This window comes from Mixophyes fleayi, chromosome 2 (genome assembly GCF_038048845.1).
Source record: "Mixophyes fleayi isolate aMixFle1 chromosome 2, aMixFle1.hap1, whole genome shotgun sequence".
NCBI classification, from domain to species: domain Eukaryota; kingdom Metazoa; phylum Chordata; class Amphibia; order Anura; family Limnodynastidae; genus Mixophyes; species Mixophyes fleayi.
The window spans coordinates 43,207,374-43,224,415 of NC_134403.1; the positions used below are offsets into that span (position 1 = coordinate 43,207,374).

Here is a 17,042-nt window from a genome sequence, read left to right on the forward strand (position 1 = left end):
ATTACAGTGAGATCCCCATCTTGGCCTTATTACAAGAACGTTAACCAATAATGATTGCATGTAATGACATTGTATTCTATTTATCCTGAGCTGATGGCCAATGTTTGGGATAAATAAAATCTCCATTGTTGCCTAAATGTGTGTAGATTGCTTGCGTGGGTGATGTTATCAAACAGAGGGCATAAATTAATCTATTTCCCCATATTCTAAAATGGGGACTATTGAAATGTATTCAGACTTTATTCTTTGCGTGAGATGAAATTATATTACTTCAAACAAATATTGACAGTGATTTAGTTAGTGCTCACTACCTGTCTAATTATCCAGAGAAATACCATTTTATATTTTCCATAATGGTTTCTAACTTTTTCTTTTCTTTTTTTTTTAATGTGGTAAAAGTAATAGTTTGCTTCTTCACTTGACATTCAATGCTGCGTTGGCAACTCCTGTTTAATTACTGGCATATATAAATGACATGTTTTGTGGCTGGTAAAAGGTCTGGTAAACAGAAATTAAAATTATTTTTATTTAAGTGCTTGCCCTTTTCTAATGACTGCACAAGAGGTGAGTCAGAAACAACTTCTCCTGCCATGTTTACCTTATCAGTTGTGGCAGCTTGCACAACTGCCTGTGCGCACGTTGTTCTCCTCTACTGCTGTCGTCATTATAGAATAGCATATTGTATAGAAAACCAGGACAGTCCTACCAGTGGTAATTGTGCAGGAGAATGTGAGGTGGACAAACTGTTTGCAGCGCAGGTCATTTCTGATCTGTCTTGTGCCCAGCATCAGATTGTATACAGTATATACTTCCAGATGCTAAGATCAGGTGACTGAATGCCATGCTCTACTACTACAACAACAAAAAACTCCTTCCCTACAAATAGGTAAGGACTAAGCTACACTAGTCACCAGTCATTGTGTAGCACAGTGATATCTCCTTTATTCAACTGATGGTCCGCTATGGAACTGGCCACACAAGCCACTCTGTCATGAGGCTAAGGAATATAGCCTGCAACAATCTCTTCTACCACAAATAGTAATGAAATAATAATCCACCCCCAATGTATTTAGGTCAGTGTGTCAGGCTGGTGCACCATATATATGCGTCGTTCGGTCTTTATGCTCTTTCACCACTGTCTTTAAGAATGTACGACAGAAGGAATCTCCATACACAGGTGTGAGCTTTCTGGTGTGCTAACCAATCAGATGTGAGCGAACTGCTAAAGGAGTCAAGATGCCCAAGGTACCATTATGTTCTGGAAATTTGGGAGGTATATACTGGCTGTATAATTGGTTGGGCAAGAGGCTTTAATTGCTGGAAAATTGACTTTGCTATCACTTATGCTTTTAGTATTTGCTACTTCAGAAAAGGGATGGTCCTAAAGAGAGAGGCCCAGTGACCCATTGATCTTTATTCCTCTCCCACTCCTGCCTATGCTTTGACAGCAGCGATTTTCACAGCTCGGAGGATGCTGTGAGAAAGTAGCACAATTTTCTTGCAGGCTCCTCCAATCTACTCATACTCTGGTAGTGTGGACAGCAGAGGTGACTTGAATAGAGAACAATGGATTTCTATGCCTTCCTATATTTATTGCAGTTTTCTTCAGTTTTATTTTGTTTGGAGCTTTATAGGAACCCTCACTATGTACTTAGAAGTTATTCTTAATCTTTCACACTGGTTTACAACAGAGATCTACTACAGCTATAAGCTTAAATAAATACAATAGGTGGTCTAAGGCTAGGTACACACTGAAGAATTTTCCGACAGACGCGTTATCTACAACGATTTTATCAACAACTGAAGGGCCGAGCGGTCAGACAATTCATACATACACACTGACACGATTTACCTACAGATCTGTGCTCTTCATCTGGTCCTCTAGTTGTTTAGAAGATGACCGTACAATAGTCATTCATTCATTTCTGTCACACTTATTAAACTGCCTTGTTATAACTATCCACATGTCATTAGGAATTTCATTAGCTCGGAACAAACAAACTATTCCATCTACAGCAGTCTCCACATTTAAGTCACCGGGACATGTTCATTGCCAACATCGTGACTCTGTAATCTCTATGGAGATTGTGATTGTGAGTGCATACACACTACATGATTGGAACGAGATTATTAAACTGTACAACCAACCAAATGAAACGACAATCGACAATTTTGGACCGTTTGTCTTTCACCGTTTGATTATACACACTAACACGATATGTGGCCAAGCGGTCTTTTATCAGATGATTGGCCCTATAATCAGCTGAAAAACCTCCAGTGTGTACCTAGCCTAACAGTATATATATATTTTTTTTTTTTTGCTGCACGCCCTGATGCTTGCATCAAGGAACTAGATCACGTAAAGGTCTATGCAGTGACTATATCGGCAAACTGAGTTTTAATCGAATGTACATCCAGTGACTGGATAACAATTATTAGCATTGTTTTGAAAACTAAATGTTGTGTTTTTTATAGTCTCACTTTAAATTGGTCCTTGGGACAAATGTGACCTGATTTAATGATTTGCTGCCAACTACTTATCTGCAAATAAATATTAGTGTTTGTAAGTAGCAATTAAGTGCCATAAGATACCACATCTACAGCTTTAGATTTACTCACTGCTCAGTTTTGTATTTTGCTTTTTAATGTTGCTAAACACTAAACCTAAAATAAGTTTGCTTATATGTAAAGTAGCTAATAACTTTCACAAATAAGTAAATGTTACAGATATTATTATAAGTAAAGAAAAGTCAGATAATGTTGGCATCTTTAAGGTTAGATATTTTCCTAAACATAAACTGTCTGTAAGTAATGATATCAGAGGTTCCCATACACTCTGCAGTTTCACTTGTTTAAACAGAATCGCTAGATTGTAGCATGTATGGGCCCATAAACAGCCAATTCTGGCCAACAAACATCTGATCACAATCTATTGAACGTTTGTTGGGAAGGATGTAAGTGTGCATATGTGGTCAGCTACTGTAATCCTTCAGCGTGGATGATACTTTCTGAATTTGCTGTTTGGCCTAAATACCAAATGGTTTGATACTTCCAAATTCAGCCACAGGTGTATGTACAGGTATATGATCAGATCTCATAGGTCCAGTTGTTGGTCATGCCAAGAAGCTGGGTCAGTCTTTTGTATGCTCAGTTTGTGTACTTTTTCAAATTAAGAAAAAAAGCTGATAATAGCTTCTACTCTACTAAATAATAAATGTAAATAAAATGTCCAAATTCTTAGTACACAGATTTCCATGGTTTCATGCGCTTCTAAGGGGTGTAAGTTTTTTTTAACTAACTAAAAAAAAAACCTGCGACAGTGTTTCTGCATGTTAAGTAGGTGATATTCGACGAGGTTCATTTAGTTTAGAAAAAAATCATCAATTTAGGAAATACATAGGTGGAAATCTTCTGGGGTTTTTTTTGTAGTTTTATTTTGCAAGTAAAATTTTTGACATGGCGATTCTAATATCTTATGTTTGTTGCTTAAGTGTGTGTTAATCCTATATCTAGTGCACTAAATATTGACATGCATTTTGCTTTCCAGGGTCCCTGTTTACAAGAAAAAGCTTATACATAGCAGTGATCTCCATACATTCTTTATGGATGATTAATTTGGTTTAAGGAAGCAAAGTAGTTTATTTTAAACTTGTATCTCAGGTAAGTTCTGTAAATGTACTACTAATGCAGTGTATAGGCAAGCAAGTTATAGCGGGGGCCTATTCAATTTCTGGGTGGAGTTGTCGTTTTCCATTATTCATGATACCAAATGTGCTCTTACACCGTAGCATAAAATGTATTATTACCACCATATTCTTTATAATATCTTTATTTCTCATCTGTATCAACACTACACACTTACAGGTTGTTTCATGACAGCTGCTGAACCAGAGAACAATTAATGTTTTATGGTTTGGTACAAAAGTAGCAGGGATACACGAAGTACAGTATATCTTTTGTGGGCCATCTCATAGGAGACATTCACCAACCATCATTTGCACAAATGTTCTATTACTAATGAGTGGTTACTTGCACTTTTGCTGTAACAGATGTTATGTGACGCCATAAAGGAGAACAAAGTGGCACAAAGTAGAAATCTAGAACTGAAGCTGTTCTCACAAAATAAGAATGATGGGAGATGATGCAAGTCACAAAGCTGATACTGCAGTCATTAATTCCTGTGACCTGTTCTGTAAATTTCTGCAACGCCAGGTGTGCCACACTGTTAATCTTGGTTGGCTCTGTTGGTGAAGCATAGCATGGTGGACCTATTTTGTTTAGTATAAGCAATCATTTAATTTATATTATTCGGTTTTGTAACAGCCTTTAATATATATTGAAATAGTGACTTGTTCTTAAAAATGGCATAGCAAACATTCATTCTATACATTTTTCAGTTCAGGTTTGTGCGGGTTTTTTTAATTGGGAACCATATGAGATACTGTCAACATTTGACACCACCATATCGGTTGCAATGAAATGCAGATAACTGTTATCCACATACTAGAATACATATGAATTGTTTTTCCGAAACATAGGTTGTGTGTGCGACGTTTTCATTTTAAAATTTAAAGTAAAAATATAAATTGTGTTTGGATGCAGTAACCTAAATGAAATCATATTGTGCACTCTAAATTGCATAGTACACAAATGTCCCCCCAAAAAGTCCTATATTTAAACTTTATTGGCAGTTCGCTGTTTTTAATTAGTGTGCAGTCCTCTGGGCCAAAATTATAGATTTCACAACTAATTGGTTTGACACTGCTTTGGCAGGGAAATAATTTATTGATATTTTCCTTTCTCTCAGAATTGTATGAATGTATTTACTTTTAGTCTTTGCATGTCTAATTTGTGTAGATTATACATTTTACTTTAGTAAGAAACTTCAGTATTTGGGGGGGCTGAATTTAGCAGATATTTTAAATATATTCAAGAATCCTCTTTATCCCAAAAATGTAGAAATTGCATGCTGAGTTTCTTTATATTTACAGCAGTTTAAGTCGGGCTTTGTCTATAATAAAATTGCTGTTCAAGAAAAATGACTTCAAAGTATCTGGAATCAATAGTTCTACGGAACCGCCACATAGTAGATATACCCCTAAGTATTAGAAGTATAAGCCGTTTATAAGAAATAAAGGTGTAGTTTGCAAAATGTCTCACATTCTAAGTCTGCATAATGAACTGAGTTCTTTATCTTTAGATATTGCCATTCACTCCAATGACCAACATTTCCTGGCTTTCAGTTTTCTGTTTTTCCGTTCAATACTACACATTTAGCCCATACTCTGTATATATGTATCATGCCCAAGATCTGTAATCCAGAATTAAAGTTACATGCTTTCCATGATTAAAAGTTTCAGCCGAATGGTTAGGTAACTGAATATTAAACCCAGAAAGCAATACTTTATGTGCTAGTGAGTCATTTTACGGAATATCCGAAGTTATCTGATTTATTTACAGTTATAATTCTCCAACATGAAGTTAGTGATGTTACAGAATAATGGTAGATGACTACAACGCCTCTGAACCGTTCTGAAGTTGTTGTACTTACCAGTCCCAAACTGGAGACGTTTCATTGACTTTAGGGATTGGTTGTCCTTCCAATGGGGGCAGTCACTATATGTCCTCTCCCACCACCATATCCTGGGTGCAGCCTTCGATTCACTTATTAAAGTGAATTGACAAAGAAAATGTCCGTAATCTTCCAGATGCTGGGAATGTTTCCCACAGGGATTTGGTGGTATGCTTGTCCATAAGAATCCAATCTGTCTAAGCAAGATGCCTTGATGTAATGCTGTGTTTACACATGTTTTGGGTTGTGTAATACAACACTTTGATGAAGGATATACTTCATCTGACAGATTCACAGCAATCATACTTTAAGGGATTATAACCATTGTTTTAATTTTAGGATCTCAAGTTCAGTAATGTCTCAAACCCCTCTTTCTGAGAGGTAAAATAAGAATGGTCCTGTAATACAGCAATCTGCAGATGCTTTCTTCCTTACAGGCAAATTACCAGGACGTTTCAGTATATACACAGCATGCTGAAAACATTGTAGTTATCTAGAATTGTAGAGCAAACTTTAAAAGTACAGACTAAGATTTGTGTGGAGTAACTGTCATGTTTGGTGTAGCAAATGAGTATAGTATCTGTATTAAAAGAAAAAAACTTTCTCATTCTGATAAATTTTGTTTTAGCTTATCCCCCTGTGAGACACTTTTTTGTGTCGAAGTTCACAGGAATTTGCAGTGCTCCAAACTACTGCCATAAACCATGGCAGCCATGAGTGTGTGAAAGCAGCTTAGGAGGGCTTACGTAAGTAAGGTAATGACCTTTTCTTATATGAAAGCTTTCAAACTGAATTTTCTGTTTTTCCTTTTTGTCTCAATATTTGTTAAAGTATTTTCACCATATACTGTTTTTGTTTTTAATAACATACTGTATTTTCATACAGCATATCAAATACCACAGAAAGGGTATTGCTGGGAAACCTGAAAGCACCTAGTACATAATATTTATAGTGAACTATAACTTTATAGCACATTATAGAATTGTGCAACAGTCTGCAAATTAAACATTTGCTTGTTCTGTATAGGGTTTTTCTATGCGTGCATTGTAACAATTTTATTTCCTAATGCTCATAAGTATTACCAAAAGTTTTTATTTTATATATTGTGTGTGTGTGTGTGTGTGTGTGTGTGTGTGTGTGTGTGTGTGTGTGTGTGTTTTATATGTGAGTTGTGGGAATTTTTTTTGAGTGTAAAATAGGATTTCGTTTGTGTACGATTTGGCAATTGTTCACAACGCAATTGTTTTCCTATTGGTTCTTTTCATGTTTAGTGTGCCTGTAAGAAAAAAGTATGTGAAAATAAGGCTACGTTTTGAAATACTTTGTGTGTTTTATATACAACTTTGCCAAACTGCAGTTTGGTAAATAAGTGTCTGTTTTGCCTACCATCTCATGCTGATACGCATATTTTATATAGTAGGAACACATACAAAAATAAAATGTTTATGGTTCCCATTATGTTCTGTTGTCTGGAATTGCTGTTTACAGCTCCAAAAGAGCCTTGTTTAGCATGTAAGCTTTAATTGGTGATATTGCTTGCTCTTTTTACACAATTAGCCTTGACTGTAAGTATGTAATAACATTATTTAATAGTGACTGCTCAGTGTAAGGTAACCATCCATCTATACTAGGGAGAAACTACCTGTGTTCCAGCCATAGCAGTACAATGCTAAGAAAGAACTATTACTCCCTGTATCATAAATACACGTTCCATATACTTCGCATTTGCTATTTTCTGTAATCCCTACAATACAACTTAGATTCTTCCATTTTCAATGCTAAATGCATAATTTTATTGGCTTGTATTAAAGTCTGAAATCTTTATTTCCTATCAATGATTTTGTCAATGGCCAGTGCTGTATCTGTTGAGATAAGATATTTTGATAAAGGGAACACTTTTTTTTCTGCCTTTTTTCAGTTTGTGTTTTTAAACTACATGCATTTAAATTAATAGTGCTGCTTATGAATTAAAGTCATTGCCTTGGATGCTGGGCTAAACGTTCTGTGAAATGAGTTTGCACTGAGAAACTTCTGAATGACTAACGCAAAAGTGAAATTGTTCAGTTCACCTTTGTCTACAATGCGTTAAAAGCCTTTGGGCAGTTTTTTTGTTGTGTTCTACTTTAATCTGAGAGATGGTTCCAAAATAGTCCAGCTTCCCTGGTTTAAATCAGAATATTTCTTGGCTGTCACCATCATGTCTGCTTTTAAATGCTTATTGAAATATGAAACAAACTGAAACTAAACCCATTTGTTTATGCCATGTAGTTAGCACCTCAACATATTTGACAGGGGAATGACAAAGTTTTTTTTTTTTTTAAAGAGGATTCTCCTGTCTAAATTTAGGAGAGGAGATGAATTAGAAATAACATTCCTTTATTACTGATTTTGCTTTAATTTATTTGCTTTAATATTTATTTGCTTAAATTTTGAGGCAATTCCCTTTTTCTGTATATGGTTTTCATCCACACCAGCTGTTTAAGGCTGTCAAGTGCTGCATCGCACAGCTCTAGTGGGAACCCAACAGTTGTTGATAAATTCTGGCTCATAAGTGGATTGAAACCGTTGCCCTTGGCTCCTCCACTGGGTGAATACAGTACATAGCATTTAAAGTGATCTGAGTACACTTCCTGAGGGAAATCTGTCTTTGTCAGCACTGATGGATCCAGTGCAACCAAGTTCTGACTGTGGCGGCCATGCTCCATCCAGGATGCACTGAATATACCAGATACCAGCTCCTTGAATATAAAAAAAAAAGTATGAAAAAGTAGAGTTTCTAAGTCTTTATTGACAAGAATAATAAAAAACGTTTTTTTGTTTAGTTTGTTGCCTATTCTGTTCCATTGCCCACATAATTTAAATTCTCTTTAAAAAATAAGTAAATATTTATGTATCTTGTCAAATGAAAAAGCCTAATTCGTTCTGAAAGAGAATGTATAATTCACTGTGGGTACACAGTTGCTTATAGAAATGACTGCTTAACTGTCTCACAGCACAAAAGGTATAGAATATCATCAGTCACAATGAAGGGGTTAAACCGCTTTCAGTTGATTAATAGAATGTGTGCGGAGAGTAGTGTGAAAATACATAGAATGTGTGGACAGTGAGGGAACGATGAATTGAATGAATATATTTACATTTTGCTTACAAATTATAATATTTAGTATCTAAACACCCCAAACAGCTATGTGCACAGTTTGAATAATGAAAGTACTGGACCTGTTCTTTCAATCAATTCAAATTCACAGGCCTGGCAATGGAGGTAATTGACAGACCTGATTTTATTGGGCAAATATGTCATATATTGATCCAGTGGGATAGGGCCGCATACGCTGCAAAAGTTGGTTAAACTGACTAAAGTAGCTCATCATAGCTGCTCACATGAAGCAAATTTTTGTAAATTATTTTTACAATATAGTTTAATTCCTCATGATTTAAAAAAAAAAAAAAAAAGTCAGTTCACATTTTGCAGTTGTCAAGAAGCTGATGTCTGTTTTCTCTGTTCATGCTCTGCATCAATACTACTGTTTCTTCCCCAACTCTATTGTGACCATCCTTTTCTCCCCATAATTTCCAAATGTTAGTGAACTATTTTGTGATGAACTGGATGGAACACAATACATTTGTTAACCAGGAAAACGACTATCTGTACCCATGCAAATGACAAGAATTTCCAAAAATTACTATGGATGCATTGATGGCAGAATTAACTATCGAAATTGTACACCTTCAGTCTTTTCTCAAATTACGAGAATAAAACCATTTCAAACTCTAACACCTCAGGGTGTGTGTGAGCAGATCTTCATGGTAGAACAATGCCTGTTCCTAGCTCCAAAAGCAAGAGAAGCAACCACACTGCTCTCAAGCTGTATTAGCCACTTGCATTCTGTTGAATAAACTCTGGATCAGCATTCTTCTTGAGCGCTGTGGATCTTTTCTTTCTTCATCTCTTGTCCATTTATCTATCCATGCGGTACTTAACAATTGTTAATTTAATTTTTATTTCACACCATTTGACTGTTGAAAGATGTCCTATTTCTCTGTTCACAATCACTGCCTAGTACCACCTGCTCGCACCTAGTGTCTTTGTCCTCATCCTTCCCGTTGGGCAGCCTGTGGCCCTCCTGCTGTTGTACAGCTCTTGGCTGGAAGAGCATGCTGGGATTTGCAGCTGTAGCTCCAGAACAGCTGGGTGCTTTCCTTTGTCTTAGAATATTAATGGACCCTTTTTGCCTTTGTCATCTGTACATCCATATGGTTTACTTTGTACTCTCTTCTGTATGTGCAGTACTATAAACACTTAACTAATGGATTTCATTTATTGACATTTGTACATAATATCGCTACAGTCCGGTATGTGTCTGCTCATCACTCATCATTTTTTTTTTCATGAAACTGGTCATGTGCACTACTAACAAGCTACTTGAATTGCATCATAAATAAGATATACAGTATAATGCTTTTCCTATAAAATATTTAGATTGAGTTCTCCTGACCAGGACAGTGATTGTCAGTATGTCTGTGGTTGTATTTCATTTATGAACACTCCATGGTGTTTAGTACAGCTGAAAATGAATGTTGTTCTGTATCAATTTATAATTCAGTATTCAGAAATTGCCTAATTTATCTTTACGTTTTAGATTACATTCTAATTGCAAGAGAAAAAGAACCTGCCTCAACATTGTTTGAATTAGGCTAATTATTACAGAGGAGCAATAGAAGACAGAAACTCCTTCATGTTATTTCATGCTAGCTTTTGTTTTTTGAAATAGGACTCTGTTTCTCTTCTCCCTATCATTTACTGGCGCTAAATGCTAGTGGCATACGCTGGAAATAAGAGGAAACATTGAATTTAACATGTCGTCGTACCCTCAGTGAGCGGGATGAATATATGTGCTATAAGTCCCTTTATCTTGTTTGTCCATAAAATACAGAGAAAAATCCCCCAGCACGCTACCATGAGCCAGTAAAGTAGCTGCTATTCTACTTGGCCATAAAGGTGCAGAATTTTCAGTTATACACATTTGCAAATGTTTGATAAGCCACTCACTCGTCAAGGTGCTTCTGCTAATAGTGGTCCTAACTCTAAACAATGAGTCCCTATTTTTGGGTCATTCGTATGTTTTTAAATTGAGAGCTAACTTCGCAAGAGGTAGCCCAAATATCCTCCAGTTGGCAATACTGCACCAGCACTCCCCAACATCTACTGATGCCAAACGTGCGCCTCAAACAATACAGAAGTGGAAGTAACTCAATCAACTTATAGATTCACAGCAGGTGCTTGAAAGGAAACAGATTTGAATATAACCTGTCGTATCGTCAGAGAGGGATGGATATGTGCTGATAGAAGTCCCTTTATCTTGTTGGCACATTGTCCATATTCACATATTTTGTTTTATTTTTTTAAAGAAACTAATGATAGGGAATAGATTTAGTAAGAATGATTTTGTCAAATTCTGCAGCGACTGTTGCTGTCTTTGAATCTGCAATTATTATTTTTTACCTGAGTACCATAGTACCACAGTGAAAATGTGACGTTTAGTAACTTATCTGTTAAGCTGAAATCCTACAAAATTCTGATGTTGGTCAGTGCTTGTGAATCATGACTGATCTCACAACTTTTATCAGTTAGTTGAAGCGAATGTTAAGTGAATTCTCTGTACATATGTTTGGTATCTGTTATGTCATTGTCATTTCAGCATATCTTATATGTAATATGAAGATGAAATTACACGCTAAGGAAAAACCGCTTGGGAAGGATTCATTTATAGATGTGCTCTCTCATAATTTCAAGATTAGTTGATTTCTTTATCCTGGTAGGTTTATTCTATGCATACTTGATACAGATATTAATACATCTGTACATCTAAAAAGTCCATAAATGAGAGAGAACATTGGCTATTTAATCCCACAAAGACATGGGACAAAGTAACTACCTTTGCAGTGCATTTTCATACAGACTTAACCCAACTATATACTCACATAAGTTGAAGTTATTGGCCAGGCTTCTGTAATTATGCATGAAAATGGTAATATCTGTAGATTTCTGCATCGAGCATTTTATGGTCTGCAAGTTTGTAAAGTATGAATCTAAGGTTACCGAATTTCTTAGGTTTTGTTTTTCTGTTTTCAGGGCAACCTTATAGTCCATGCTGGTGGGTGATCTGAGAAAAGTGCAGCTTTTCTGTAAAATTACCAGAAGTGATCATAGATTGAAATATCCAGAATCCTAATCATTTTCAGGTAAGAAAGTTAGACCTAAAATTAAACACCTATTGCATTGTTAAAATTCCTTTGTTGCTTCAAAAACGCCCAAGGTATGTTGTAAAAATAAGATGAACATGACTCCCAGGCTTTATTTGATGATACGATTCTTGCTGCTAAGCCCTTAACATCCCTTCCTAATTATTTTCTCAGGTGTCCCATTTTGGATGGATGTCTGGTTGTAAAATTCGTAATTCTGAAGCACTGAATGCCTTTCCAGCAGTACTGCTTAAAAATCAAAATACTTTTAGAGGTAAACTTTGTTTTGTTGGCAACACAAAAATATTTCCTATTTGGGAGTCAAATTTTCACCTCCCATGTTATCACTTGTACCAGCAAACTTCCTATCCCTTCTATCAAAGCACAAATTATACCATCACAATCTCATACATTGGCTGTATTCTTGTAGAAAAAATGAGTGATCTCTGAATCTTTTGCTTACTTTGGGCTCTACCTAATCGTATCATGCACTCAGATATAATGGATCTTCAGTAACATATTGTGCAGTTTATCTGCCATAAAATGATCCCTGTGGTTGATGAATTGGTTTTGAAAATTCATTACTACATCCAATCACAGCAATCTGTAAGCTTTAGCTTACCACCTTTTGGTGTATTTCTCAAGGCAGTCTCTTTAGACCTACTGCTATTCCATTTTCTCCTACATTGGTCTGCTCTTAAAGGATAGTTTAATGTCTTAGAGACCATTTAAATTTTCACTATAGCACACCAACAATTTTACATCCTGAAAATTTCCACTGGTAGATCGCCCGTGGCGTCCTGTTGATTAGACACCTGTTGCATTTTTTCAGATTATATATTATTTACTGACCTCCAAGGGCAATTTAAGATTGCTTACTCTTGCTTATAAGCAGTTGGCTATTTTCACCTAAACAGCCCAACTTTTGGAAAATATAAATCATGTGTTAAAATACCTCTGCAAAAGCTTTTATGACATTTACCCTGTGGCTTGTCAACCGTTTGTGCTCTCAACTGTAGGCTCTTTCGAAAGCTCTTTCTTCTCTTATAAAGTCACCAAACTCTCACTCTGTACCCCATGCCCACACTTGGCAATTATCTAGTTCTGGAACACGATGCGAGTCTTAACTATCAGTGTTTCTATTGGCCATATAAAAAGATTCCCACTTATTTTAAACTAGGGTGACACCAGACAGTATATATTCATAATAAGGCATGCAGGGATTTGGACAGCCAGGTGGGTCTGAGCCTAAAATGACAGTCCATCCCATTTAACATCTGATCAGGACCAGTCAAATATTGTAACCAAGAGAGATCTATTTCCATTTAAATCATAAAAGTACCTTAGAGGTTATGAAAACCTTGAGGTGAAACGCTTGTAGCACAGAACTGAATGCTCAACATTTCACAAATTGAAATGAAGCACTATATTGTAATGCACTTGGAAGTATGCTGGTGCTATGTGAAACATGTTAATACTATTAGCATCATAGAAAGGTTCTCAATCCTGATCTAAAAGGAGAGGTCATCAATATACCTTGCATTGTTCGAATGCCATACTGACCATCGGTAAACATGGACAGCAGAGGCATCTTTTTCTCTTTGGAGAATAAATCTGAATTCACCATTAAATGCGCTTACCTGCTTATATGTATTGTGCACCTTTCTACAACCCCTGTTAGGCTCGGCACTCCTCCCCTATGCATACATTTGGTGCCTGTCCTCACCCCTGGCACACAATGTTTTTGTATACAGGCCTGAGTGCAGGTGAACAATTTAGACATGAAAGACTTACTAATAACAATAAACAATTGTGTATTAGACTCTGTAATATTGCTATTTAATGTAGTACCTGAAATAAACCTGAGGTTTTGCTGACAGCTGGGAGAGAGAATAGCTGCTGGCACTATTGAACCCAGCTTGTCCTTGCTGTTCAAGCAATAAGGGTTTTTTTTTTTTTTTGGTGAATGTGGCTCCTGTGCATTCAGGTGCAGGGATTCCCCTTAATGGAGCCCTGGGACCTAAATGCTGAAACCATTTTTCCCCATTGATCCTCTGTTTCAATAGTAGAGTACCTTTAAAGATTACCATTTTAAAATGGCTTTAGAGGAGGTGTGAGCAGGAGGAACAATGAGAAGCTCTCTGTGACTGAGTAGTACAGCTCTCACCAGAAGCATAGACCTGTAGGAAAATGGAAAAGAAACTGCTTTAAAGAGCAGCCCCTGAGCTGGGTATAGGTTTTTTTCCCATCTTTTTAGGGTGTGCAGCTTCAATCTAGAGCTTGGTTCTTCAACCTATTCTTCATTGAGTGTTCTCTCCAGTGCTGCCTGTCACCAGACTACATATTTACCACTGCACTCACTAACTAGCAGTGTTTGTACAAACATGCTGTTGAGTATATTTTATATCTTAGTGATTTGGAGCAAGAGCCCTTGTTAAACAACTGTGCGTTCTCTAATGCAACCAAGTGTGCTAAATCATTAATGGTTCATCATAAATTTACAGTTTGTGGTAACACTAAAAGCTAAATTAAATTGACTAGCTTAAATTACTTATGATACTTGAAATGCGACTACTTCTGGAATATGCCTTTTGTAATCTGAGAAACATTGTTGTTCCAATTGGATACATCAGTTGCGAAGAGCTGACCTTTCGAGCTACAGTGATAGACATTAAAACAGTCCGTGCACTCTACACTTTCTTCCAATTGTTACAGATGTTGCTAAGGAAGGCCAGTTATTAATGACATACCTGTCACACTGCAGCAAAGACCGTTTCTGGTGTTACAACCGATGGTTAAAAGCAGAAGTCTTATTTCACATATCAGGAGTCATTCCAGTTGTAGTTAACCAATGCAATAATTTTAATTAGAAAATAAATATATATATATATATATTATGAGAGAGAGAGTGTGAAGTTGCCTTTTATTGGGAAAAGATTAGAGTTTGAATGTTAATCTCCCTTTCTGTTTTCCCTCTCTACAGGCTGGAGTTGGAAGACATGGGGGATGCTGATGGATGTGAATTTGTAAACAATTTTGTTGTAATAGGTATAAATTTATTCTCCTAGACAGCGAAGAAATCTACTATAAGCAGTGTGTAACTTTGAATTTGACAAATTTCAAGGCCAGTGGCTATGCTTTAACTTTCACAAATCCCATTTTGTTCTGTGTGGATAAAACAAAAGACAAAACGTATAAATATTCATTCATGGCTAAATGCCTTTCAGGATTATCTTCATCACTGCCACACTGGAATCAGGTCATGGAACTGTAACTCAAACCTACAATATGCACAGTTAACATTATAAATTTATATAGGATACTAGGGAAATACAAACCTTAATTAGTCTTGGGGTTGTTTTATACTTTTATTTTGAATCTTCACAGTAGCCAACTAAGATAGGTTTGCTGTGATGCATATACAAATCATTAATGTATCCATGTATGCTACAGGAAATAAGAATATACCCAAAATAAAAATATAAACACATTCATGCAAAACATTTTAATACCATCCTTGTATATATTTATTGTGTTATGGGTCAGCATCATTGATTCTCTTCACCCTTCCTGATTTATAGGCTTATCAAAATTCTATAATCCAATATAAATCTAAACTAGCTGACAATTGTACATTGTATGCTGCTGTTTGGCAGCTACATTTGTCCTCCACCTTGGAGTCTGAATAGGTCAAACAAGTCATACCATCACTTTGTTCAAATTGTTTCTGTCGAAAGTTGTTAGTGCAGCTCACTGGACAAGGCACAGCCACTATTCAATCGGTAATTAGAATACAGTGTAGTAATATTCTATAAAGCAGAGTGATTGGAAATTAACACTTCTTTTAGGGGCTTGTTTGTACACAAAATGTTATATTGCCATTTTTTTTTTCCATTACATTGGCTTCCTCTTATGTTAATAGATAAAACCTGGTTTTACAGTGGTGTTCTCTAAACCACACCATCACTTTTACAGAGCTTGTATTGTCATAGTTTATTTCTGAAATAATTGGCACTATTTAGAGATCATTTAATACTTGATTTTTTAATGTAAATAGAGAACATACACTTAAAAATCTTTCTTAAGAAAGCTTGGCAAAAATGCCTTTAAGGAATAATACATTTAATACTTTTTTCTTATTGGAGTAGCACAAATTAAAGTGTAAAGTACACGGTATAGTAGAGTGGTGAACCATGATTTTGGGTACATTAGAAAGTGGTATATAAAGAGAAGAGTACTGCTGTAAAGTAGCATAAAAGAGCAGTACAGTGTGGTCAACATTCAAAATATGAATAGCGAACTACACAGAAGCATCAACAGAAAAGTGGTCAGCAACATAATATATGAAAGACCAGTCCCAACAGACGTCACATCTTGGCCATGCCTGGAACAACATCATCATCAACATTTATATAGCGCCACCAAATACCGTAGCTCTTTACATTTGGGAGCAAACATTTATAGGACAATACTGGATAATACAGACAGAGAGGGAAGCGGATTGCTCACAAGTTTACAATATATGGACACAATGAGGTTACAGAATATAGTTATTATGGGTAATAAATCAAAGAGTATAAATAAGTTACAAGGGGAGGCACACAACCAATAGGAAGACTGAGTAGTTATAACATTGTGCAGAAAATCTTCGTCCAGTCCTGTGCATCCATCAGTATTGGGGGTTTTTCCAGTAATAGTGTTTCGTATCACGTAGTATGTTTAAAGCAGTGATAAATGAGTTGTTGGATTGTATGAGGTAAGCTGTTAATAAACCTTTCCCATGTTGTAAAAAGTGTGTGTGATTCTTTATGTAATTATGCCTCTGGCCCATCCTTTCAAAAGGCATAGAAAAGTTTGTTTTTAAATCAGGGGGTTGTAAGTCTATCCTCGATTGTAGAATACATTTTCTAGCTACTGCCAAAATGACCAACAATTGTTTTCTACCACCCTCAGATAGTTTCAAGGAAAGATTAACCATACCTAAAATGTCCCATTCAGGGGAAAGTGGAACATAGTTTAATAGATGGCTGGAGGCATAAATCTGAAATCCAAAGGTTCTTAATTCTGGGGTATTCCCACATACTGTGTACAAAGAATGCTCCAGAAGAGCTACATTTCAGACAAGCATCAGTGTTTGATAAACCCATGATGTGTCTACGCTGAGGGGATAGGTAACCACGTTGAAAGATCTAAAGGCACATCTCTACAAACTCGCTGTGAGTGTAGA

General features: G+C 36.1%; 1 long non-coding RNA gene across 1 annotated transcript; it reads left to right on the plus strand.

Moving 5' to 3' along the window:
- The first annotated feature begins 380 nt into the window (after positions 1 to 380).
- Positions 381 to 16,607, plus strand: LOC142140897 (uncharacterized). The gene is made up of 4 exons (XR_012688582.1): positions 381 to 3,660; positions 6,201 to 6,327; positions 11,706 to 12,089; positions 14,799 to 16,607. It is a non-coding gene; the product is annotated as an uncharacterized LOC142140897 (long non-coding RNA).
- The last annotated feature ends 435 nt before the right edge of the window (positions 16,608 to 17,042 follow it).